This window comes from Pongo abelii, chromosome 11, assembly GCF_028885655.2.
Source record: "Pongo abelii isolate AG06213 chromosome 11, NHGRI_mPonAbe1-v2.0_pri, whole genome shotgun sequence".
Classification (NCBI taxonomy): domain Eukaryota; kingdom Metazoa; phylum Chordata; class Mammalia; order Primates; family Hominidae; genus Pongo; species Pongo abelii.
The window spans coordinates 130,485,939-130,512,057 of record NC_071996.2 but is presented as its reverse complement, the minus strand read 5'-3'; the positions used below and the strand labels follow the sequence as shown (position 1 = coordinate 130,512,057).

The window sequence follows — 26,119 nt, the reverse complement described above, 5'->3', positions numbered from 1 at the left end:
TCTCAACTATTTATAACTCAACTCACATATATGATGATATATATTATACACGGGATCTGTGGGACAGATAAGAGACTGCATATGTTTTAATACACTTGAAATGATGTGGGGCAGGGCTTTCAAAAGTAAAAGTCCCCGAAGGTCCTCAAATGTCCCCACATGATGGGCAGGACATCCCTCCTCTCCGAGGCACACACCAGCTGCCAAGATTGCCTTGTGAAATACTGAAGAAAGTCGCATCCCTGAGCCTCAATTTATTTATGAAAACAAACAAAAACAATGGTCCTCAAGGCAGTTTCAAGAACCAAATAAAAAAAGTACATTGGAAAATATTTCACAGGCTGGCAGAGATGAAAAGTAAAATTGTTAACTCCTTACATCTTTATTCCTCCAGGTGGTGAATGCCTCTCACTATGTTTGATGCTACACACCTGCTGCCTGAGCAGGCACTCAGAAGAGAAACGGACCTCTACCAGTGCCTAAAAATAAGGCTGCTTCCATGCCCTCTGGCAGCCAACAGATGTTCACGATGGACAAATTCACACACAAACCAGGATGCTTCATGTACAGATAAAACTTGGTCCACATCATAAGACTCCAAACAGACAAAGGTTAAAAAGGGGAAAAAAAAGCTTATTTTAGTAAAAAATGAAACCATTTTTCAATTAGTTTCAGTTCTAAGCAGACACCATCTTCTGTTTGTCCTAAAAATGAGAAGCTAGAGACTGCTCCTCAATTCAGTTTTATTTCTCTCTTTTGTTGACATTTTAAGAAACACCTTAATTCTCCCAGCTAGCAACAACAGTAGGTAAAAGAGGAAAATACATTCAATTCTGGGAAGAAAGGATCACATAGCACAGCACAGAAATATATCCTAGGAGGCCATGTGATTTTATTCTTTGTCATTTTTCTCTTTTCCCTTTTCTTCTTCACGCACAACCATTTGAGGAATGGGGTGGGAGAGGGCTGGGATGATGATGTGACCAGGTTAAAAGTAGCCCAGGACATAAAATTAAAAATTAAGTGGGGGGGGGGGGAAACAGTTGTAAACTTCTGAAAATAGAAACTGCCTCAAATGTGTTAGTCCAGTACACCGACCCTCCTTCTGAGTTCAAGATTCCCTTTGTGCCTCACCACAGGATGTGTTAAGATGATATACAGTGTGTTTAAATAAAACAAGAAAACAAACCAAGAAAAATTTAGCATATGAAGAATGAGAGTCTACTAAAAATACTCTAAAATGACTTCAAACATGAAATCACATTTAAAAAATAACTTTTTAATGACTTAGGCATAAGTGACTCAGGAACATATGGATTACATTTCCTTCAAAATGCATATGGCTTTAACAATTGGGGGAGATTGGTTTGTAGGACACAGCTCTGAAAAGGAAAGAAGTCTGTCAAACGGGACTCACATTAGCATCGTTTTCTGGTGCTTTCTTTGGTGACGGAGTCAATTGGCCATAATGGCCGTTACCTAAGAAACTTGGAACAGCTTCCCTGGATGTAGTTTAACTTCCTTTCCCTATTTAGGCAAAGTATTCAACACGTTTATAATAAATGACTCTCCCTCACCCCTAATATCTCAAGCATCAAAAACAGGTCTACTTCTTTAAAAAAAAAAGAAAAAAAAAAAGGCTGAGCTGTCTTAGCCCACAGCAGATGGCTATTGCCTCTTTGTGACAGTTGGGCACAGACTTATATACAGGGATGTTTTTCATTCTTTTAGCCCTTTAGGTCTAAACTAAGGTCAAGGAATGTCACTTTTTTTTTTTTCTTAAAAACACAAATTTTAGACAAAGCCTGCAACAATCAGGCTCTGTGTTACCCGCTGAGCCTTTGGTTTTTATCACACCAACCTCACACTCTCAGCAATGCTACTGTCACCACCACCATGACTATAAAACACCTCAGTGTTCTGACACGGGAAGAGTAGCTTCTAGTTGGTGGAGCCCATCTCACATCAGCCAGAGACAAAGCAACCCCTTGTTTATCCCAGCTTGGCTTTTGGCCTGTGTCCATGCCTGGTCCATGCCTTGGACACATGGATGGTTAAAGAAAGAAAGAAAAAAAATCCCTTAGCATTCATAGTGTCTACTGTTTCCAAAAGGCACCCTCAAATATCATCTCCTTCCACCTTGGAGGACAGTTATGACAAGTACTAAACCCACTCCTCAGATGAGGAAACTGAGAGCTGAGGTTCAGCAAAAAGCCACATAGCAACAACTAGCCATTCTGCAAACACCGATTATACTTTCATGCCTTGGCTTCTTTGTTTCCTTTGGTTAATTTTTAATAGTCACCCCCTCTAGAATGCCAACTGCCCCACTTAAAAATTTCCCATTTTCAAGGGTCAGAACAAATGCCACATGTTTCAGAGAGAGTGCTCAAACATTCAATCTCCAAGTGTGATGCTCTTTTTTGACAACAACAAGTGGGCTAAGCTACCATCTCAGGTTATTCAATTAACCACTAATCAGGGTGCTGCTGTGAAGGCATCTGGTAGATGTGATTAAAGTCCATAATCAGCTGACTTTAAGGGAGATTATTTTAGATAACGTGGATGAGCCTGATTCGATTGGTTAAAAGGCCTTAAGAGCAGAGCTGAAACTTCCCTGAAGAAGAAGAAATTCTGCTTGTGGACTGCAGCTTCAGCCATGTGCCTGACAGTTCCTGCTCACCCTTCCTGAAGGCCTGCCCTACAGATTTTGGACTTGCCTGGTCAGCCTCCACAATCACATAGGCACTTCCTTGCAATAATAGCTCTTAATATATGTCTCCACTGGTTTTGTCTCCTGGTTGAACCTTAACTGAAAAACCAGGTAATATCCCCTCTGTGTTCCTCCAGTTTATACAACTCTTACATCATTTCCAGCTTATTGCTGGTACTGTAACTTCTTTGTAGGTAGGCTCATGTCTCCTATCTTTGTAAACTACACAGCACTAAATATTTGCTGCAAGAATTAAATTATGTTATGCAAGAGCAGGACAGAGGGTGCCTCACCCTCCTATGAGATAAGTAAAACTCATAAAAAATGCTCATGAAGAGATATAACTAGCAGAAGAGAGTCATGGCCTTAGAAGTAATTTTACTGAAGAAATATTACTGTCACCTACCAACAGGTTACAGAGTTTCTCTTCATGGTACAGGACAGTCCTGTGCATGCAGGGTATTTAACATTCCTGGGCCCCTGGCACTGAATGAAAATTGTACCCCCTTTACCCTGACTCCCATCATTTCAACAACCCAAAAGCCCTCTCACACACACATTTGCAAATGCCTCTTCGGGGTGTGGACATACTACACCCTTCTCTAGTTAAGAATTACCTTCTTTCCACTATAACAATTAAAATTTATCAAGCTACAGAGAGAAAAATTACTACAACAATGACTTCTACAACGAGTTGTAGAATTACGGATCAGAAAAGTGGAATTCCACTAATAGGTTATCATGAAGGCCAAAAAGCCATCACATGCAGAAAGTTATAGGTGGGATATAGGTGGGAAAATATCAACTTCAGATATTTTATTCAGGCTAGTTTATATAATCTCTTTAATAATTCAACAAGTACTTAACAGCCCTCCTATGAGCCAGACACAGTTTGTTACCAGATCACAGGAAAAAAGCTAGGAAGATTTTCATCAAGTATGGAGGGTATGGTTGGGAGATCCTGACTTGAAATATTTGTTATGTGGGATTTATGCAATTTACTCTTGGGAACTGGGGCCACCTCACAAAGAGTTGGTCCATCTTCTATAACAGGTTCTCAGATGATTTCCAGATCTGCATCACAGCATCATCAGGGAATTTGTGAGAAAAGCAAATTCTCAGACCCCATCCCAGAACAACTAAATCAGGAACTCTGAGAGTGGGACCCAGCAATGGTTCTCGAATTTTACTGTACAACAGAATCACCCACAGAGCTTATTAAAACACATAATCCCGGGTCTCACACGCAAAGCTTCTGGTGCGGTACATCTCCTATGCTCCCAACCTCCCCACAACCCATCCTACTCCCATTTCTACCAAAAAAAAAAAAAAAAAAAAAAAAAATTAAAAAGAATGGGTGGCCTATGCCTGTAGTCTCGGCTGGCTATTCAGAAGGATGAGGTGGGAGGATTGCTTGAGCCCAGGAGTTTGAGGTCAGGGTCCAAAAATAAGCATTTCTAACAAGCTTCCAGGCAACACTTTTAGAACAAATGCTCTAGATCTGCACTGATAAAATGGCCAGCAGGCACACATAGCTATTTACATTTATATGAATTAAAATTACGTATAGCTGAAAACTCAATTGCTCAGTGGCACTACATTGTACTTATTTCTACATCCTCACCTCCTACTATCCATTTGTAAATACATTCCACATGCTCAGCACTTGTGGCTAGCGGCTACCATATTGGATAATGAAAACACAGAGCACGTCGTTACTGCAGATACTTCTACTGAACAGTGTTGCTTTCGGGCTACTGAGGAGGCCCCCTAGGAGAATCCCATCTATATAGTTAGGTACCATAGGCAGAGAAAACTGATACCAAGGATGAGCCTTATGGTGAAGAGTGCAAGGACAGGTGGTCCAAATTGCTGGCATTTTCTTGTGATTGACTTGCTTCTCACCTGGGGAACTCTCCATAGCTCCAAGATGAGTAGCATCAAGGATCTATTTATTTAACACTAGTTAACTACTCTCCTAAATAATGATGGAAAAACTAGCAATTTATTGAGACAATCATATGGTTTTTGTTTTATGTGGCGAGTTACATTTATTGATTTGCGTATGTTGAACCAACCTTATACCCCAGGAATGATGCCTACTTGATCATGGTAAATTAACTTTTTGATGTGCTGCTATATTCAGTTTGCTAGTATTTTTTTGAGGATTTTTCTGTCTATGTTCATCAATGATATTGGCCCGTGTTTTTTTTTTCATTGTGTCTTTGCTATAAACTTCATGCTTTTTCAAGCAATTGCGGTTCTCCTGTCTAGGCCGCTGACACTGGACTATGCTGTAAGTCCTCTCTATAAACTCTATGTCTTGTTCACTGGCTCTGGTCTCTTCTGTAGCCTCTCAAACATGGTGCCATCCCTAAAAGTCAACAGGGGTCCAGGATGATGGCACATGGAGCACTACTAATTCTCTCAATGTATACAACTCTGAGACTGAACTCTAATTCCTGTAAACCTGAACTACTTCCAATTTTCCAGTGGTTTTGGCCAAAAACCTTAGTCATTCTTCACTTATCTCTCTCACAATTGCAAGCATTCTGTCAAAAAATCCTTTTGTTTTACTGCAAAATGTGTCCAGAAGCTGACCGCTTCACACCTCCTCCACAGCTACTACCTAAGTGGAGCCGCAGTCCTCTCTTGCCTGGATTACTGCAATGGACTCCTAACTGGCCTTCCGCTTTTACCCTTGCTGCTTGTATCAGTTTCCTAGGGTTGCTATAACAAATTATTGCAAACTGAGTTCCTTAAAACAACAGAACTTTATTCTCTTGCCATTTGGGAAGCCAGAAGTCTGACATCAAGGTTGTTGGCACGGTTGGTTCCTTCTGGATGCTCTGCAGGAGAACCCATTCCATGCCTCTAGCCCAGCTTGGGTGGTGCTGGCCATCCTTGGTGTTCCCTAGCTTGTGACTGTTCTCCAATCTGTCTTCACATGGCTCATTCATCTGTGTCTGCTTTCTCCATTTCTGTCTCTTATCAGGACACCTGACCCTAACCCAGGATGATGTCATCTTGAGATCCTTACCTTAATTACCTGCAAAGAGCCTTATTTCAAAGGAGGTCATACTTGGAGGTTCTGGGTGGTCATATCTTTCGGAGGATAACATTCAACCCACTATGCTGCTCTACAAATTATTCTCAATACAGCAGCCACAGTGGTCCTTCTAAGTTGAGTTAGATTATGTTACTCCTCTGAGCAAAACCCTCTAATGGGTCCATCTCATTCCGAGAAAAATCAGAGTCCTAGATGGCCTAAAAGGCCCTGTGTGACCTGGCTCTTATTTCTACATCCTCACCTTCTACTATCCGTTTGTAAAGAACAGTGGCTTTCACTAATGGATGTAAAAAGAAGTGAAAGGATTTGAGATGTATGTTGAGTTACGATCAAGAAGGCTTGGTTACTCACTACGTCCAAAAGGCCAAAAGGAATGAGTTGCAAAGGTATAAAAGAATTATAAATTCAGTTTGTACATGATGCATCTGAGATGTCCTTGAGTATGTTTATATGCAATTTTAGAGGCTCAGAAAGAAAACTGGGCTGAAGAGATAAATTTGGAAGTTGCCAGCATATAAATAGCAACTAAAGCCTTGGGAGAAGAAAAGACGACCTAGAATTAAGTCATTAGGAAGGCTGATATTCAAAGGTAAAGTGGAGGTGGGTGGGCATGCAAAGAAGACCCAGGAAAGAGACCAGACCATAGTAGGAAAGCCAGGAAAGTGTGACATTGGGAAAACAAGAAAGAAAAAAGGTATGGTTTCAAGGAAGGAGTAGTTAACTATGTTAAGTAAATTTGGGGAAGGAAAGTGACTCCAGGCCTTAGCAACATAGAGGGTGTAGCGGAACTTAGCTAGAACTGTTTCATTGGAATAATGGGAGTAGCAACACGACTGTAGTAGTACAGGCAAGATTCAAAGTTGAAGAGGACAATATGAATGTAAATGGAACGGGGAAGGATGGTTACTGAAAGGCTGCTGTGTGTTATTGCATATTCACTTGCTCTCTTCCTCTCTCTCTCAAGATAGGAGAGGAGAGAGACTAAGAATATGTTTCAGTGTTGATGGAAGGGATCCAGTAGAGACTGAGAGGCTGAAGACACAAGGGAAAAGGGGATAATCAATGACAAAATATTTTTCTGAGAAGCTGGGGTAGGTGAGTGAAGGATTAGCTTTTGAAAAGGGAAGACTTCCCTGCTCAGGTGTCAGGAAGGAACGAGTAAAGTAGGGGGTGGTGAGTACAGAACAGGTTCGTTTGTAGTTTTCATGATGGGAGGTTGGGGGCATTACTTAGGGGTGGATTCCATTTTCTTAGGGACGTCTAGGATAGTTGAGAGGTTAATGTGCATGTATAATAGGCTCAGTCTGCTCTGCTGAGTCATGTTCTCTAATAAGGCTTAGCTGCCAGATCCACATTCCAAGAAGCCTACTGGCCAGGCTCACTCAAGTCTGGGATTTTTCCAGGTAAGTGGAAGAAAGGCTGAGAAGCAAGGGCATGGAAGGTATTTATAAGGACCAGAAATCTAAGCAGTGGAGGGAGGAGAGCAAGACCACAAAGTAAGGAATCAATGAACTGGAAAGGAAGACAAAGAACACTGGGAGTTGATTACTCAGAACATTGGGGTCACCTGCAAGTAATCAAAACTTCAAATGTTAATTCCATGAATGTGGAGAGCCCAGTGTATCTGCTAACAAAAAGAAAAGTAAAAGGGTTTTAGATAAGCTACTTTACTGCCAAGCACAACTCTACTTTCTATCTAAGAGGACCAGAGGGAGCTTAATGCTGAAAAAATAGGAAGGAGGTATTGTAATTCAAGGAATATCATTCCAAATCTGGGTTCTGTACCATGATGCCTGGTAAATGATTCCAAGAAAAGGTGCTTTACTGATTTTGCTACAGCTGCTATAAGTGTTCTATATAGAAGTTTTACTGGATTCTTTTTTTTATCTTAAGTTACTCTGAAGCATAGCGGTTCTCAACCAGGGGTGATTTTGCTCCCCAGGAGACAACTGGCAACATCTGGGGACACTTTTGGGGGTTAGAACTAGGGGAGAGGTGCACTTGCATCTAGTGGGTAGAAGCCAGGGATGCTACTCAACACCGCACAATACACAGGGCAGTCACACTCACCTCGACAAGGAATCAAGGAATCATCCAGCCCAAAGTTCCAATAGTGCCAAGGTTGAGAACCCCTGCTCGAGAACAAAAGCACTCAAAAAAGTAGGCGATTTACATCCAAGAGAAGAGGGCTCAACTTTGGATCAAAGTAACCAACCATCTTCAAATTTTTGGTACCATAAACCTACCAGTGGCCTAAATAAGACTATCTTTATTTTCAGAAAAGGCATCAAAATAGGTAGAAACGTACAAACTTTACATGTAAGAAAGCATATGGTATGTACTTGATGCCCTCCTCCTCCCTTGTCTGCCTTTTCTCATTTTCTTGTTTCTTTCCAGAAAGATTAGAATCTGTGTTCTTTACCAGTTCCTGCATACTGGAAAATTAAATTGCAGCCACAAATTAATTTCAGTAAAATCCTCTTGCCAGAAGTAAATGTAAAAGTCTGAAGAATTTAGTAAGATGGCCTTTTGCCCATATACAGAAATGATTAAAGACTAGACTGCGATTAAATTCTGAGCAGAGTAACATAATTAGCAAATTTATGAATGGGTCTCCTTTTCACAGTTCTGTCAGGGCTAATTACTTGTATTAATTAGAACTGTCAACACATGAATATGCTTGTTGAAGCCACTTCCTATGGTAAAATATGAGACTTGTAAATATCAAGGCACTTGGAAAGACACAAAGACTTTCATTTATTAGCAACTCTAAATGATGCAGAACCACTGACTGCACAATGAGCCTTGGGAATTGACTGTAAATAGATTCCTAGTTAATGAAATTGCTATTTTTTCTTTCTTGCTTAGGCATTAGTCTCAGTTCAGCCTTTGGATGAAATGTCCAACATATCACCACTTTAGAAAGACTGCAGCAAGGATAAGGAAAGAATTCTACAGGTTACTGGAAAAAGTAGTTGGGATGTCTAAGCTAAGCAGGAGGGAGTTCCCATTTCTTCTCTGATTGGTCTGAAATGGGCTTAAAATGAATTTCAAGAAATGATGCAGTGATAGGGCAAAGACACCTGAGGCATTAAGAATGACAGACTGAACATCAATTGTAACTCTATGTGAACCTGAGTAAGTGGGCAAGTTACTTAGCCTCTCTGCACCTTGGTTTCCTCACCTAAAAAATGGGGATCACAAAAATGGGGACAGCAATAGAACCTGTAACAGGTTACAGTGAGCCTTATATGAGTTAATATGTGGAAAGCAGGCAGACCAGTGCTCCGTACAAGGTATGTACCAGCTATTACTGTTTTCATTATCATCATCTGGATGGGGGTGGAAGCACAGAGAATTGAGCATTCCTAAAATTAGATATAGGGGCAATATACACAGTGATTAAGAGCTCTGGAGTCAGCTAGGGCTGGGTTCACACCTTGACTCCATCACTCATTCAGTTTCCTCTCTGCCTTAACTGTAGCTTACTTCATGAGTTCTTGTGAAAAGTAAATGAAAAAAAATGCATGAAATGTACTTGATATTCCTGGTACATAAAAGGGACTTGCTAAATGTTACTGCTTAAGTATTCATTACCATTATTATCTTTTTGGAGAAATCTCCAAAATTGATTGCAATGGAAGTAAAAAGAACGATTTCTATAAGTGACCTAAGATAAGTGATGAGAGAAAACATGTGGAAGAGGAGAAAGAGAAAGAGGTAAGAAAAGGAAACAGACCCAGTGCCTTCCTGGTGCCAGTGCCCTCCATCTCCTATCTCAGGTAGGCATCCCAGCTGCCCCACGAGGAGGGTATAATATACCTTCCTACCCACAAAATACCCATAATCCCTTATGACCCCATTCATGGAGAAGGAGAGACAGAGCTGGGATTCCAACTCAGACCTGAATGACTGCAAAGCCCATGCCATGTTGAGGTTGTGAAAGCAAGGCTTGCAAAGGGCTTCCTTCATCACAGACTGAGGGGAATACAGATTCTAGGCTCTTTCTGCCTACTCCCCCACCCCTTTTTACGCTTTACATATATTTAAAAACACCGCAATGAAATTCTTAACAGGGAGTGCATGTTCTGGCTGGCTAAATCTCACCTGATAACTACCATCAAGTAACTACTATAAAACAATTTCAAACGAAGGTCAGTTAGCAACAATCTACAAAAGCAGAATTTTTCTTGTTGTATGCTTATTGTACAAGGTCCTTCCAGATACTCCAATCTCTGACAGTGGAAAGATGAACCCCCTTATGAGTGCTGCAGGGGGCATGAAGGGAATGGCTGAGGAGAGTGTCTGCTAAGGTCCCTCCCAACTCAAACATCTTATTTCTGAATATAGCGAGATGTCAATATTAGAGCTTATTTCAACTGGAAATCCACTTCTGTATATATATTCATTTACAGAATTAGACATCTAATAAAATAAGTTGATAACTCCTAATTTTGCCTTGAAATCAGGCCACACCTTAAAAATTAATTTGGTCAAAATTTTAGAGCATCGAAATAACCTAACACATACAAAGAAAATTAAGTTGGAGGATGTTCTGGATCCTTTCACAAACATGCCCAGTTAAATATAAAGTAACAGAAAATCCACAGTTGTTCCTAATGACATGTTGGTCAGCATTCCAATGCAATCAGTTAAAAGAGTGAAATTCTCTTATGCACAGAGTAGGCTGGATGTGAAGTGATGCCAAAGTAACAGACTTATCAACACAAGAAAAGATGTTCAACGTAATTATTCATTAGGGAAACATACATGAAAATCACAACGAGATGGCACTACCCATCCACTTGATTGGCTTAAGTTAAAAAGACTGACCATAGCAAGTGTTGGGGAGGATGGGGAGGACCTTGAACTCTCAAACACTGGTGGAGAGAATGTAAAATAGAACCAGCACTTTGGAAAACAGTTTGACAGTTTACTAAAACATAAATGTGGCTGGGCACGGTGGCTCATGCCTGTAATCCCAGCACTTAGGGAGGCCGAGGTGGGCAGATCACAAGGTCAGGAGTTTGAGACCATTCTGGCTAATACGGTAAAACCCCATGTCTACTTTAGAAGTACAAAAATTAGCCGGGCATGGTGGCAGGCGCCTGTAGTCCCAGCTATTCGGGAGGCTGAGGCAGGAGAATCGCTTGAACCCAGGAGGTGGAGGTTGCAGTGAGCCGAGATCACGCCACTGCACTCCAGCCTGGGCAACACAGCCAGACTCCATATCAAAACAAAAACCAACCAAACAAACAAACAAAAAAAACCGTAAACATACACTTTCCACACGACCCAATGATTCCACTCCTAGGTATGTACCTAACAGTAATGAAAGCATATGTCCTTACAAATACTTGTAAATGAATGTTCATAGCTGCTTTATTTGCAATAGCCAAAAACTAGAAATCCAAATGTTTATCAGGTGAATGGATAAACAGATTATGGTATATCTGTACAATGGACTACTACTTGGCAATGAAAAGGGATGAACTATTAACACACATAGTGATATGGATAAACTCCAAAGTAGCTATGCTGAGTAAATTAACTCAGACAACAAAAATATATGTGGTATGTTTCTGTTTATAAAAAAATGTATAAAATGCAAACTAAACCATAGAGACAGAAGACCAGTGGCTGGTAGGGGATAAGGGTGGAGGAAAGTAGGAGTAAATTCCCAAGAGGCAGAGGAATCTGTTGGGTGTGATGGCTATGTTAATTATCTTGATTATGGGTTATATATCAATCAAACGATAAAAATTAATCTTTACAAATTTTTTGAGAAAAGAACAGACTTCATTTCATATCCAAATTAATAACTGTATAGCTCGCTACATGTTATACGGTGCCTTCTTAAACACCATCTCATTTGATCCTTACAAAAAGAAGGTATCATTATTCCTAGAACAACCTGTGTACTACAACCCAGATTTCAGTTAAGAAACCGAGACTCAATAGGCCCCACAATTCGTCACTGCTTTAATGAGATTTATTGGTTATCTGTTCGGCTCCTGAAGACATTTAGATTTCTGAGACTGCTCTATGCTAAAGAGAACTATTACCAATCGGATAAGGCGGCTCTGGGCATATACATTATGATCCTTGAGGTTTATCGTGCTAACCAGAGTATGGTTTTATAAAATCTTAAAATCCTTTAAGAGATCTCAAAAGAGCAGAAAGGGGAAGAAAAAAAGCCTTATGTCTAGCTCTAACTGAATCAAGGGATTGAACTCAAAGAGGGATTGGGGACTGGGTATCCAACTCCTGGAGTCTGTGAAAAAGAAGATATGTCCCAAGAATCTGGTGTCTTTAAAATTTCAATATCCCAGCTTTACACACACACACACACATACACAAAAGTCCTTCATCCTAAACTCAAACTGCTCAATTCGGAATACCACACAGTAAACTTCAGTTTTTCTCCTCTATTATTAGGATGATATACCTACTTTAAGAAAAAATAATTGCTTCATTGAGATTTTACGCAACAGCTTCATTGAGATTTCATTTCTATACTACACAATTCGCCTATTTAGAGTGGACAATTCAATGCTTTTTATGATATTCATAGAGGTGTATAATCATTCCCACAATAAATTTTAGAACATCTTTATCACCCCCAAACAGAAACGCTATGCCAATTAGCAATCACCCTCTATTTCTTCTCTCACTGCCCACCCACTACCTTTAGCCCTTGGCTCCACCAATCCACTCTCTGTCTTCATGGATTGCCTATTATGGCCACTTCATATGATCGAATCATATAATGTGGCCATGTGTCATTGGCTTCTTTCGCTTAGCATAATACTTTCAGGTTCATCCACATTGTAGCCTGTATTAGCACTTTATTACCTTTTAGGGCCAAATAATATTCCATTGTATGCATATACCACATTTTATTTATCAATTTGATCAGCATTTGGGTTGTTTCTACTTTTTGGCTATTATGAATAATGTTAAAGTAAATGTTCATATACAAGTTTTTGTGTAGGTATATGTTTTCATTTCTCTTAAAAATTGGTGATTAATATATTCAGGTTAAACTGTATGTTTAACCTTCTGAGGAACTGCCAGACTACTGTCCAAAGCAGCTATACAATTTTACAATCCCATCAGTTTTGGGTGAGGGTTCTAATTTCTCTTTATCCTTGCTAGCCTAAGATTGCCTTTAAAAATAATTACCATAGCCATCCTAGTGGACGTGAAGTGGTATCTCGTTGCGGTTTTGATCAGAATTTCCGTGATGGCTAATGGTATAGAGCTTCTTTTCATGTGCTTATGGGACTTCTGTACATCTTCTTTGGAGAAATGTCTATTCAGATCATTTGCCCCTTTCTGAGTGGGCTGTCTTGTGGTTATTGAATTGTAAGAGTTCCTTATATAGACTTGATAAAAGTCCCTTATCAGATACATGGTTTGCAAATATTTTCTCCTAATCTGTGATGATCTTTTCACTACTTTTTTTTTCCTTCTTCTTTTTTTTGGGGGGGTGGTAGAGAGTGGGTCTCACTTCAAGACTCAGGCTGGTCTTGAACTTCTGGCCTCAAGCAATTCTCATGTCTTAGCCTCCCAAAGTGCTGAGACTGCAGGCATCGTGAGCCACTGTGCCCAGCCTCTTTTCACTTTTTTGATAGTACCCTTTGTAGCACAAACATTTTTTAACTTTGATAAAGTTCAATTTATCTACTTTTCGTTAGTTGTTATTCTCTTGGTGCCTAATCCAAGGTCATGAAGATGTCCATCTATATTTTCTTCTAAGAGTTTTCGAGTGTTAGCTCTTACATTTAGATTACTGAGCTGGTTCCACACCTGATCCTGCACGTTACTCACTGTCAGTAGTAGCAAACCATATCAAGTGCTTGATGTGCCTTCACATCGGGCCCTTTGGTTATTTGTGCTTAAAACAAGACTGGAATCTGGGGTGAATTTCATCCTGCCTTTCTGCCCCCATGGGCAGTATCACTAAAATGAATATAGAATTGATTTTTGCTAAGATCTATTACAGATGGGAAATTCCATAAACTTCAAAGATACCTCACTGAGATCACCAACCAAGAAGTATTCTTATCTTTTTCAACCTTGAAGTGGTAAGTAAACAAGAGCACAGAAGCAGGTGTGGAGGACACACACAAGCTAGAAGGACAGAGGAACACAATAAGGGCTGATTTGGCCCTGGAACATCACATTGCCAAAGAGCTGGTCTAACTGCCAGAAGCCACGCAGGTCAATGACACCATGATCCCTCTGTCTCTGTGTCATGCTTAGGATTCCTGCAGCTCACTGCCTCTGGCTAGTGTCCTCTCCTTTATCACTTGCTGCAGCTTGTGTCATTTGTCCTAATGTTTCTGAGCACTGGGGAGGCAGATCTTTCTGCCTTCTGGGGGAAGAGGAAACCTAATAATTAGAAGATTCTGGGCCCCAAGTCATGTCTCCACTCGGAATTCTAACAAAGATGTCAGAGTACAAAAGATGTAGCCCAAACACAGACGAACAATCACAACAACAACAACAACAACTTTTATCTTCCCAGAAGAATGTGTGACCTGCACCCTGAAATCATGAGCAGGAGAGCTTGGGGACTGGCGATGATAGGTAACACCTGATAACACCAGGCTTACATGTCTCCTGGGGAATGAGTCAAATATGGAACCTACTGCTGCAGCTATTACTAAAGACACAAGGGCAGGGGGGTTGTCTGGAGAGGCCAGATGACGGCTAGCAGAGGGGACTACATCAATGCTAAAATGTGACTCTAGGGAGAATGCTGAGTGGGACTGCGCGCCTCAGGATGGAGGCAGGCACGGCTTAGTGGGGCATGGGAGCAAGTGGAGCAAGTCCCACTCACTCACAGTGGGACTCCCAGAGGGGATGCCAAGAGATTGAGAAACAGTGTGAGGTTCGATGGTACTTTGATAGCACACAAGTTGAATTCCACTCACTAATCATACAATCTGTGCATCTCATTTCATCTTTCTGTGTATTAGTTTCCAAATTTCTGAACTGGGACTTCATAGGGCTGTCACAGGGATTGCAATATGTGAATCCAAGTAAAGCACTGACCCTGGCATCTGCATGTGCTAAGCACTCGGTAGATAATTGTTACTTCTTAGGGACTGAATTGTGTCCCCCCACCAATTCATTTATGGAAACCCTAACCCCCCCTAACCCCCAATGTGACTGTATTTGGAGATTCGGCCCTAAAGAGGTAATTAAGGTTAAATGAGGTGATGGGGTGGAGCCCTAATCCAACAGGACTGATGTCCTTAGAAGCAGAGGGAGAGGCTCCAGGGATGTGTGTGCACAGAGAGAAGTCCAAGTGACGACACAGTAAGAAGACAGCCACCTGCAAGCCAACAGGCAAGGCCTCAGGAGAAACCAAGCCTGCTGGTGCCTTGATCCTGGACTTCTAACCTCCAGAATCATGAGAAATAAGCTTCTGTTGTTTAAGCCACCCAGTCTTTGGTATTTTGTTATGGCCTCCCTAGCATGCAAATACATTACTGTGAACAGCAAAACCAAGATGGGAGGACACAGCTGGGCTGACATGACATTGTGGTCCCATTCTCAAAGATCAGTGACCCTAGATGCTAAAAAGCTGCATATTGTACAACAAAGAGTAACATCAAAACAACATTCAGAAAAGCTGTATATGCCCCTGGGGCAAGGTGAGAATGCTTAACCTGCTCTAACAACTTTTAACAAGCTTTAATGCAAAACACCGCAAACTTTCTAATTAATGACTTGCTACCTTAAGTGGTTCCAGGATCTTGCAAAACAAGCACATGGATCCCTTGACTGAGGTTTGGGAAGGGTGTGCAAACAGGGCTCCTGTCTCCCACCTTCTCACACTACAACTGCATCTCCCTGATGATGTCATCAAGATCTTAGGCAGAGCCAGGCAGGGCATCCAAAAGAAGAGCTCATAGCCCCCTCAGCCAAGTGACCCTCCCTGAGCCCTCAAGGTCCTGTGAGTTCTTGGCCCCAGTCTACTGCCTGACTCACTGCTTGGCAACTTCTCCTGCTTTCAGTACCCTCAAGCACACCAATCTCTCCCCTACCTCAATACTGTAGGAAGGCAAGTCCCTCTGGGTGAACGCTCCCCACTGTGCCTGCCCCCACCCCTAACACATCCCGCCATACGTATATGAACATGTATTATATGAACATACTTTCTCCTTCTCCCTAAGCACTGCCCCCCTTCACTCCTTCTCATCTTTTAGGCCTCAACTTAAATGTTAATTATCATCTCCTTAGAAAGGTCTTTGGTGACCCTTCACCCCCCTAGTTTCCTCTCCGAATCCCATTACTTTTTCAACCATACCGAATTATTTTCTTCATAGCATGGCCTCCAAATTTAACTACCTTTATCAATCCATCTGCCTATATATCCCTCTGTCCATCTCTTCATCCTCTCTCCCATCTCTCTCTCTTTTTCTTTATTTTTGGTTGGTGGGGGCAGGGGTGGGCAATGATATTTAATACCAGATGAAAAGTTGAAAGAACAAAGCAATTTGTTTGCTAGTGGCTAGAAATCATTATTTTCTTCTAATATTTTTATTGTCACTAAAGTCTATTTGTATCACAGGAAAGCTAAAAACTATTACCTTGTTATAAAATAATAAAAACAAAACAAGGGATTATTAAATCATGGGTTCTTAAATCTACAAGCACATTCTCTTGATCATAGTAGGTACTCCGCAAATTCTTGTTGAAAAAAATGAACCTATGGTCTAAGAAATATCAATATTCAGAATTTAAAAAAATCAATCACCCTCACTATTAATAATTAATCACTTCTTTCCCACAAGGGAAATTATAGATGAGAAAAACTCATCTATGTATCTCTGTTTCTCTCTTTCCTCTCCCTGTCTTCTTTACTGTCCAGTTTCTCCACTCAGGGTTTGAGTGCTGTCTGTTTTATTTACCATCCTCTCAGCACAGCACCGGAAGCATGGTAGGTATTCGATCAACAGTCGTTAAATGAATGCAAGCTATGACCGCCCAGGAAGAAGAGCAGTTGACTTCCGTTTAACCTCATCCTGTGCTTCAGAGGCCATGGCGGGAGGAGGATGGTGCCACCTACACTCTTCCCGCATGTGAGAGCAGCCAAAATAACCAGGTAACTAATGTTAAATGTAAAATGGCAGAGATGGCCTGCTGCAGTCTTCCAACACCTGTTAGGTTGCCAGCTTTCATAATTTGGGTCTTAAGAACACATCACCAAAATGATCACTGGAACCCATTAAAACTTAAAATAAGTTTTAAAATAATGATCTTCCCACCTCTCTGTAGTTGTTCACAAGATGCTTCTCAAAGCGAATGTAAGTACCAGAGGATCTTACCGACAATCCTCTAAGGTAGCTGGAGAACAGCTCATGATGGTCAGAATGTGCATTACTGCTTCCTGAAGAACTTAACTTTTTGATTGTATATTATAGTTAAAACAAACTTAGGTGATAAGGTAGAAACAGCTTTGAATGGGGAGTGTAATGATATAGATTCCAGGATAAGCTCAGGGATCGTTAGGCCATGTAGCTCTAAGCTCATAACAACCTCTCTTTCTAGGGTGCAGAGTGCCAAGGCAGTCTGGACCAGGCCATTTCTAAGGCCTTAGAATAAGTATATTACTGAGAACTCTGTGTAATTCTTATAAGGCCAAACCGCTGCCATTTGGCTCTCAAACTAACATTTTTCCACAATTTCAAAAAGTGTCAGCTGAGCTCTCCTTAAATGGCACAACCACGCCGTCGGGTTATAATCATCTCTAATTGGTGCTCATGTGAACTGCAACTTTCCTAACCACTAAAGACCTGAAAAAAAAAAAAATTTCATTCCTCTCTAATAAGAAACATGTTAAAAGGCAATTTTTTTGAAAGGAACACAAGCAGTAATCATTAAAATTCACTGTATTGTGTTAACATTCCACATAAGTAAAGACTCAAGACTAAAGAATACACAAAAAACACGCTATTTTACATTTTCTAAATTGCATCAATTCCAATAAGAATTGGAATGTGACGAAAGTTGGTCTTAATGGCTTCTTTTTTCATCATGGAGACAAATTAGGAAACCATTACCACTTTCCTTTCATCCATCCATCCACCGTCCCATCCCACCCCATCCCTAAACATTCCCAACCATCTGCTGCCCTTCTCTTTGGTTAGCATTAGTTTATAGGTAGTAGCTATTTTTGTTGATGCCTTACTAGTTCCCTCCACCCACTCTCCCTCCCTCCCTGTCTCTCTTTCTTCCATTTGACCACATTCCCTGAGGGCAGATAATTTGGTTCTTATCTTTCTTTACATGAGGTGGGAGTTGGGGAGGGGAAGAAGCTGTCTTGCTCATACCTGGCACAATATAGGTTTTCTATATATTTTTAAATTTATGTATATAACATGGAGGACATCCAGTGGATGATACTAAGTGTACCTTCAACTTAAAAAGAAAAAAGAAGTCAGGCTGGGCATGGTGGTTCACGCCAGCACTTTGGGAGGCCAAGGCGGGCAGATCACATGAGGCCAGGAGTTCGAGACTGGCCTGGCCAACATGGTGAAACTGAGTCTCTACTAAAAATACAAAAATTAGCTGGGCATGGTGGCATGTGCCTGTAATCCCAGCTATTTGGGAGTCTGAGGCATGAGAATCACTTGAACCCAGGAGGCAGAGGTTGTACTGAGCTGAGATAGTGCCATTGCACTCCAGCCTGGATGACACAGCCAGACTTTTTCTCAAAAAAAAAAAAAAAAAAAAAAACAAGAAGCACCCACTACCTTCTGCTACAGCTTCTTGGGAGATACAAAAATAAATGAGGGCCTCTCCCTTTGATTCTCAGGGAACTCTTCTCCTAAGAGGAGATAAAGACCTGTTAGTATCACCTGGGGAGCTTATAGAGCAATTCCAATGCTTGGGCTGCACGCTGCCATCTCTGTGCACGCTCCCTCACCCCAACCCCACTAGCTACAGATTCTGATTTGTTCTGGGGCCATAGCACTGGTAACTGTACAAAGCTCCCCAAATGATTCTAATAGATAGCCAGGGTTGAGACCAACCAAAATTTCTTAGCGAAACATCTCCTCTAGTTATTTAAAACTATTAGCAAAGTATATCTTTGGTCTTTCTTGAATTGTAGTCCTTGGATACATGCACAATCTCCATTAATTCACTGAAACATGTCGGACAACAAAGGTTATTCTCTTTTGCTCAGAAATCACCTGAAGACATTGCAACTATGAATATATTTAGTTCTTGATGTGAGTTGTATCTTACATAAAAGTTCACTCTCCTTTATTTATTCTTAACATCATCTTTAAATTCTACCTTTCCATTGAATTGGAAGATTATATAGACAGTTAGCTGTTAACTGTGGGTTGGAAAACATTTAGGATTTCATATTCCCTGGCCTTTCCCAGATATCCACTGAAGACCCTGAAAATATTCAATCATGAACTCTACAGTAGAAGTTCCCATAGGAAGCTTAAAGTTTGACCAAGAAGTCATTAATAGCCAACACTTTAAAAAATTAATTTGAAACCTTTTCATGAATATTTTACAAACGAAACTCTAATTTGCTAAATTTTCTAATTTCACTTCAATAGGAATGAGTATGAGAACAAAAAATACGACTTAACTAAACTATTGAAGTATTGGTAGCATTTAGCAGAATACTAATATTAATAATAGTATTATTATGTTATTGTTATTGGCCGAATTGTATATCCTCAAAATTCACATGTGGCAGCCCTAAACCCCAGTACTACAGAAAGTGACTGTATTTGGAGATAGGGCCTTTAAAGATGTGATGGAGTTAAACGGAAGCCATTAGGATACCCATATGCACAAGAGCGGTATTAGACTTTTATCTCACACCATGTACAAAAATCCACTCGAAATAGATTTAAGACTTAAACATAAGACCTGAAACTGTAAACCTACTAGAAGAAGATGGAGGGGAAGAGCTCCATTACAATGGTCTGGGCAATAATTTTTTAGATATGGCTGTGAAAGCATGGTCAACAAAAGCAAAAACAGACAAACAAGATTACATAAAATGAAAAAGCTTCTGCACTGCAAAGGAAACAATCAACAAAGTGAAGAGACAACTGATGGAATGGGAAAAATTACATGTCTGCAAACCATACATCTGATAATGCATTAATATAAAAAACATAAGAAACTCAACTCAAAGGCAAGAAAACAACCCAATTTTTAAAATGGACAAAGGACCTGAACAGACATCTCTCAAAGGATGACATATGAATGGCCAACAGGTATGTGAAAAACGCTCACTAAACATCAGGGAAATGCTAATTGAAACCACAAGGTGAGGTATCACCTACCTCACACTTGTTAGAATGGCTATTATCAAAAAGATGAAAGATAAGTGTTGGAGAGGATGTGGAGAAAGGGGAACTCTTGCACACTGCTGGTAGGAATGTAAGTTGATACAGCCATTATGGAAAACAGCATGGAGTTTCCTCTAAAGGAACTGAAGTCAGTAGGTTGAAGAGATATCTGCACTCCCATGTTCATTGAGGCATTATTCACAATAGCCAGTAATCAACCTAAGTGTCCATCAACAGGTGAATGAATAAATAAAACATGGCAACATATACACAATGAATACTATTCAGCCTTAAAACAGAAAGAAATCCTCCATGTTGTCATTTCCAACAACATGGAGGAACCTGGAGGACGGTACATTAAATAAAATAAGCCAGGCACAGAAAGACAAATACTGTATGATCTCATTTATATATGGAATCTTAAAAAGCTGAACTCACAGAAGCAGAGAGCAGAAGGGTGGCTACAAGGCTGGAAGCTGGGGAGACCCTGGGTCAAAGGGTACAAAATTTCAGTTAGACAGAGATCTATCTATGACACAGTGACTGTACAACAGTGACTACAGTTGATAACAATGTATCATATTCTTGAAAATCATTAAGAGTAGATTTTTAGGGCTCTTATCACAAAAACTAAGGATGTGAGATAACTTATGTTAATTAGGTTGTTTAGCTATTCCATAATGGATATACATTTCAAAACACTGTGGAGTACGTGAAAAACAGATACAATTTTGGTCAACTAAAATAATTAATTTTTACAAATAAGGCCATTAGAGTGATCCTTAATCCAATCTGACTAGTATCCTTATAAGAGAGGGAAATTTGGATGCAAAAAGAGACACCCAGGACATGTGCACAGAGGAAAGAGCATGGGAGGACACAGGGGAAAGGCCATCTGCAAGCCAAGGAGAGCAGCCTCAGGAGAAGCCAAATCCGTTGGCACCTTGATCTTGAACTTCCTGCCTCTGGAGATGTGAGAAAATACATTTATGTGTTTAAACTACCCAGACTGTGGTATTTAGTTATGATGGTCCTAGCAAACTAATAAAATTATTAATCAAATTATTAATACAAATATCACTATTATTATGTCCTACCAATACAATATGAAAGGCAAAACAATGTAACGATAAAATACATAGACTGTGAAATGAAACTGACTGGGTTCCATCCAATCTCAGCCCTACCCTTTATTAGCTATGGGACCTATGTCAGCCTCCCAGCCATGTCCACATGCATGTACACACATATACAGGTCACTTACAATGCTGCTGGTATACATGCTGTGATTCACTTAAATTCCTTGCCCCCACCTTCCTCTAATCTAACAGAGTGGTCTTAAAATGCAGATTTTTGCTTAGGATTGTCTTGGCTATACAGACTCTTTTTTGGTTCCATATGAAATTTAAAGTAGTTTTTTCTAATTATGTGAAGAAAGTCAATGGTAGCTTGATGGGGGTAGCATTAAATCTATAAATTACTTTGGGCAGTATGGCCATTTTCACGATATTGATTCTTCCTATCCATGAGCATGGAATATTTTTCCATTTGTTTGTGTCCTTTATTTCCTTGAGCAGTGGTTTGTAGTTCTCCTTGAAGAGGTCCTTCACATCCCTTGTAAGTTGTATTCCTAGATATTTTATTCTCTTTGTAGCAATTGTGAATGGGACTTCACTCATGATTTGGCTATTATTGGTGTGTAGGAATGCTTGTGATTTTTGCACATTGGTTTTTGTATCCTGAGACTTGGCTAAAGTTGCTTATCAGCTTAAGAAGCTTTTGAGCTGAGACGACAGGGTTTTCTGGATATAGGATCATGTCATCTGCAAACAGAGACAATTTGACTTCCTCTCTATTTGAATGCCCTTTATTTCTTTCTCTTGCCCGATTGCCCTAGCCAGAACTTCCAATACTATGTTGAATAGGAGTGGTGAGAGAGGGCATCCTTGTCTTGTGTTGCTTTTCAAAGGGAAGGCTTCCAACTTTTGCCCATTAAGTATGACACTGGCTGTGGGTTTGTCATATATGGCTCTTATTATTTGGAGGTATGTTTCTTCAATACCTAGTTCATTGAGAGCTGTTAACATGAAGGGATGTTGAATTTTATTGAAAGCCTTTTCTGCATCTATTGAGATAACCATGTGTTTTTTGTCATTGGTTCTGTTTATGTGATGAATTATGTTTACTGATTCGTGTATGTTGAACTAGCCTTGCATCCCGGGATGAAGCCAAATTGATCGTGATGAATAAGCTTTTGATGTGCTGCTTGATACGTATATTTCAGAACTTGTTATTGGTCTGTTCAGGGATTTGACTTCTTCCTGATTTAGTCTTGGGAGGGTGTATTCCTGTGTCCAGGAATTTATCCATTTCTTCTAGATTCTCCAGTTTATTTGTGTAGAAGTGTTTATAGTAGTCTCTGATAGTAGTCTGTATATCTGTGGGATCAGTGGTGATATCCCCTTTATCATTTTTTATTGTGTCTATTGGATTCTTCTCTCTTTTCTTCTTTGTTGGTCTGGTTAGCAGTCCATTTTGTTAATCTTTTCAAAAAACCAGCTCCTAAATTCATTCATTTTTTGACAGGTTTTCATGTCTCTATCTCCTTCAGTTCTGCCTGATCTTAGTAATTTCTTGTCTTCTGACTTCAAACTATACTACAAGGCTACAGTAACCAAAACAGCATGGTACTGATACCAAAACAGATATATAGACCAATGGAAGAGAACAGAGGCCTCAGAAATAACACCACACATCTACAACCATCTGATCTTTGACAAACCTAACAAAAACAAGCAATGGGGAAAGGATTCCCTATTCAATAAATGATGTTGGGAAAACTGGCCAGCCATATGCAGAAAACTGAAACTGGTCTCCTTCCTTACACCTTACACAAAGATTAACTGAAGATGGATTAAAGACTTAAACATAAGACCTAAAACCATAAAAACCCTAGAAGAAAACCTAGGCAATACCATTCAGGACATAGGCATGGGCAAAGACTTCATGACTAAAACACAATGGCACAAAAGCCACAATTGATAAACGGGATCTAATTAAACTAAAGAGCTTCTGCACAGCAAAAGAAACTATCATCAGAGTGAACCGGCAACCTACAGAATGGGAGAAAATTTTTGCAATCTATCCATCTGACAAAGGGCTAACATCCAGAGTCTATGAGGAACTTAAATAAATTTACAAGAAAAAAACAACCCCATCAAAAACTGGGTGAAGGATATGAACAGACACTTCTCAAAAGAAGATATTTATGCGGCCAATAAACATATGAAAGAAAACTTATCATCACCTGTCACTAGAGAAATGCAAATCAAAACCATAATTAGATACCATCTCATGCCAGGTAGAATGGTGATCATTAAAATGTCAGGAAAAAACAGATGCTGGAGAGGATGTAGAGAAATAGGAACACTTTTACGCTGTCGGTGGGAGTGTAAATTAGTTCAACCATTGTGGAAGACAGTGTGGTGATTCCTCAAGGATCTAGAACCAGAAATACCACTTGACTGAGCAATCCCATTACTGGGTATATACCCAAAGGATTATAAATCATTCTACTATAAAGACACATGCAAATGTATGTTTACTGCGGCACTACTCACAATAGCAAAGACTTGGAACCAACCTAAACGCCCATCAATGATAGACTGGATAAAGCAAATATGGCACATATACACCATGGAATACTATGTAGCCATAAAAAAGGATGAGTTCATGTCCATTGCAGGGACATGGATGAAACTGGAAACCATCATTTTCAGCAAACTAACACAGGAACAGAAAACCAAACACCGTATGATTTCACTCGTAAGTGGGAGTTGAACAATGAGAACACATGGACATAGGGAGGGGAACATCACACAGTGGCGTCTGTCGGTGGGAGGCTACAGGAGGGATACCATTAGGAGAAATACCTAATGTAGATGACAGGTTGATGGGTGCAGCAAACCACCATGGCACATGTATACCTATGTAAAAAACCTGCACATTCCGTACATGTATCCCAGAACTTAAAGTATAATAATAATAATAAACTATTTCTTGTTTCCACTGTCCTCAGGATTAAATACAAAACCTTTAAACACATCATACTGAGCTCTTCACAACTTGATTCCTACTTATCTCTGCACTCTGATAAATTGCAATCCTGTCCCACAAATCTCCCCTTGAAAAATACATTGCAGCCACAACCGACTTAGTTCCTCCAACAGACTATCTCCCTATTCCTGGGCTTTTATCTATTTTCATTGCTCCCCTCAGTCCTCTATGAAAACCCTTCACTAGGGTCTCATCACATTCAAGGGGAAACCAACATCCATAGATAGGCCATGGCCAGGAACTCACTAATTCAAATTTGGCATCAATACCCAGATTGTCCAAAACTTAGACTTTAGACATTGATTTATACAACAAAGGATGTTCACTACCTAAGTATTCTGTCTGTCAATCTTGAAGCCAAATAAGGTGACAGAAGATATTATAATATCACTACAGCCACTCAGGAGGAAAATGCATGAATTCTGAGTTTACAGTGAATGATATCCCATTTGTATACCTCTCTTTCCTGTTTGCTGTAGGTATAATTTTCATTGTATTTTTTTAAGTGTTAAGTAGTTGTCTATTCATGTAGCTGCAAACAGCAGAGAAAGACATGCTTTTCAGAAAACACAAGTCTTGGCATTTCTAAGGAGAGTGCTCCTGTGGTCTCATTATTCTGCCAGTTAATTGACAGGAAAGAATGTCCTAATTGCTTATTAACTCTGACAGTGTCCCCCTAGCCTGGTGGCAAGGTCTAAGAGATACAGAATGCACAGCAATTGTACAACCGCTGCTCCTCCAGGGGCACAGAGCCTCGGGTTCAAGCAGCTACAAAACAGCAGACGTTTTTATTTTGGTTTTAAAAAATCCTATCTACAATAGAGTACAATTTGGTAGTAGGTTATTTTCTCCTCAGAGTAATAAGATGAACCACATTGCTGATTAAGTATTATTTTCTTGGGCCAAAACATCCTTCACAGCCATTGCATATGGAAGTCATCCTTGGTTTAGATTGAATCTGCCAAAATGACAACTGATTTAAGAGGCACTCAGTGCTCTTTCACTTCCACCCACCCCTGTCACTACCACCAGCAAGACTAGACTGAGCAAAGGCACAACAGAAACAAGCCATCAACACGGGCCAATGGCCTGTCAACAATGGCCACTCGGATCCCTTCCTCAGAGCACACAGAGAAGTCCACTGCACAGGTGCGCCTACAGACCAAGAAGCACTGTTTATGTGCTTTTGTAATATATAAAACTTTAAAATAACAATGAGCAAATAATGAAGGCTACCAGTGGGAGAGGAAATGCGGCATGACCTGACAAACGTCACAATCTCAAAGTTATACTCAAAATAGGCCTTACTGGGCCTGCGCTATGTAAGTCAGGGACTTATTTCCCTCCTCTCCAAAAAGCATGCTCTAGACAATAGTAAATTACTTGAGGTTTAAAATTTATCTTTGTCATAGCACAGTGTGCCAAAAGAAGGGCCTTACTAACCCCGAGAGACCCAGCTTATTTAAAGACATAATGAAGAGAGTAGGTGTTCTATATCGATGTTACTTCTAGAATACACTTATTAAACACTACCTCCTGCAACGTCCATGGGCTAGCTACATTTTATTTTAGCATCACGCTAGCCAGAAGCAAGTGGTTCCCTTTTAGACTCACTGAGTTGAAAATTAAAAACTACTGGGCTTTGGATTGTTCTGGTTTGATCTGTAAAGAATCCCGATGCAACGATTCAAGAGTCAACTCATATAATGATTTATTTCACCTGTCTCCTATGACTGCACACTGAGGCCATCTGCAATTTTTCCAAAGCAAATAATTAGTGTAATTTTAATCAGTTTAATATTTATAGTAATCTTTATAACTTTGCACAATTTAGGCCAGGTATCTATTAAGATCTTTGGTCTTCTGATTGAGATT

At 40.1% G+C, this 26,119-nt stretch overlaps 1 protein-coding gene and 1 non-coding gene across 13 annotated transcripts in view; one reads left to right on the top strand and one right to left on the bottom strand.

Annotated features, from left to right (window-relative positions):
• Window positions 1-26,119, bottom strand: part of RHBDD1 (rhomboid domain containing 1) — a 164,332-nt gene that overhangs the window by 28,412 nt on the left and 109,801 nt on the right.
• LOC112132485 (small nucleolar RNA SNORA48) lies at window positions 1,917-2,050 on the top strand. Its single transcript, XR_002914251.2, has one exon. It is a non-coding gene; the product is annotated as a small nucleolar RNA SNORA48 (small nucleolar RNA).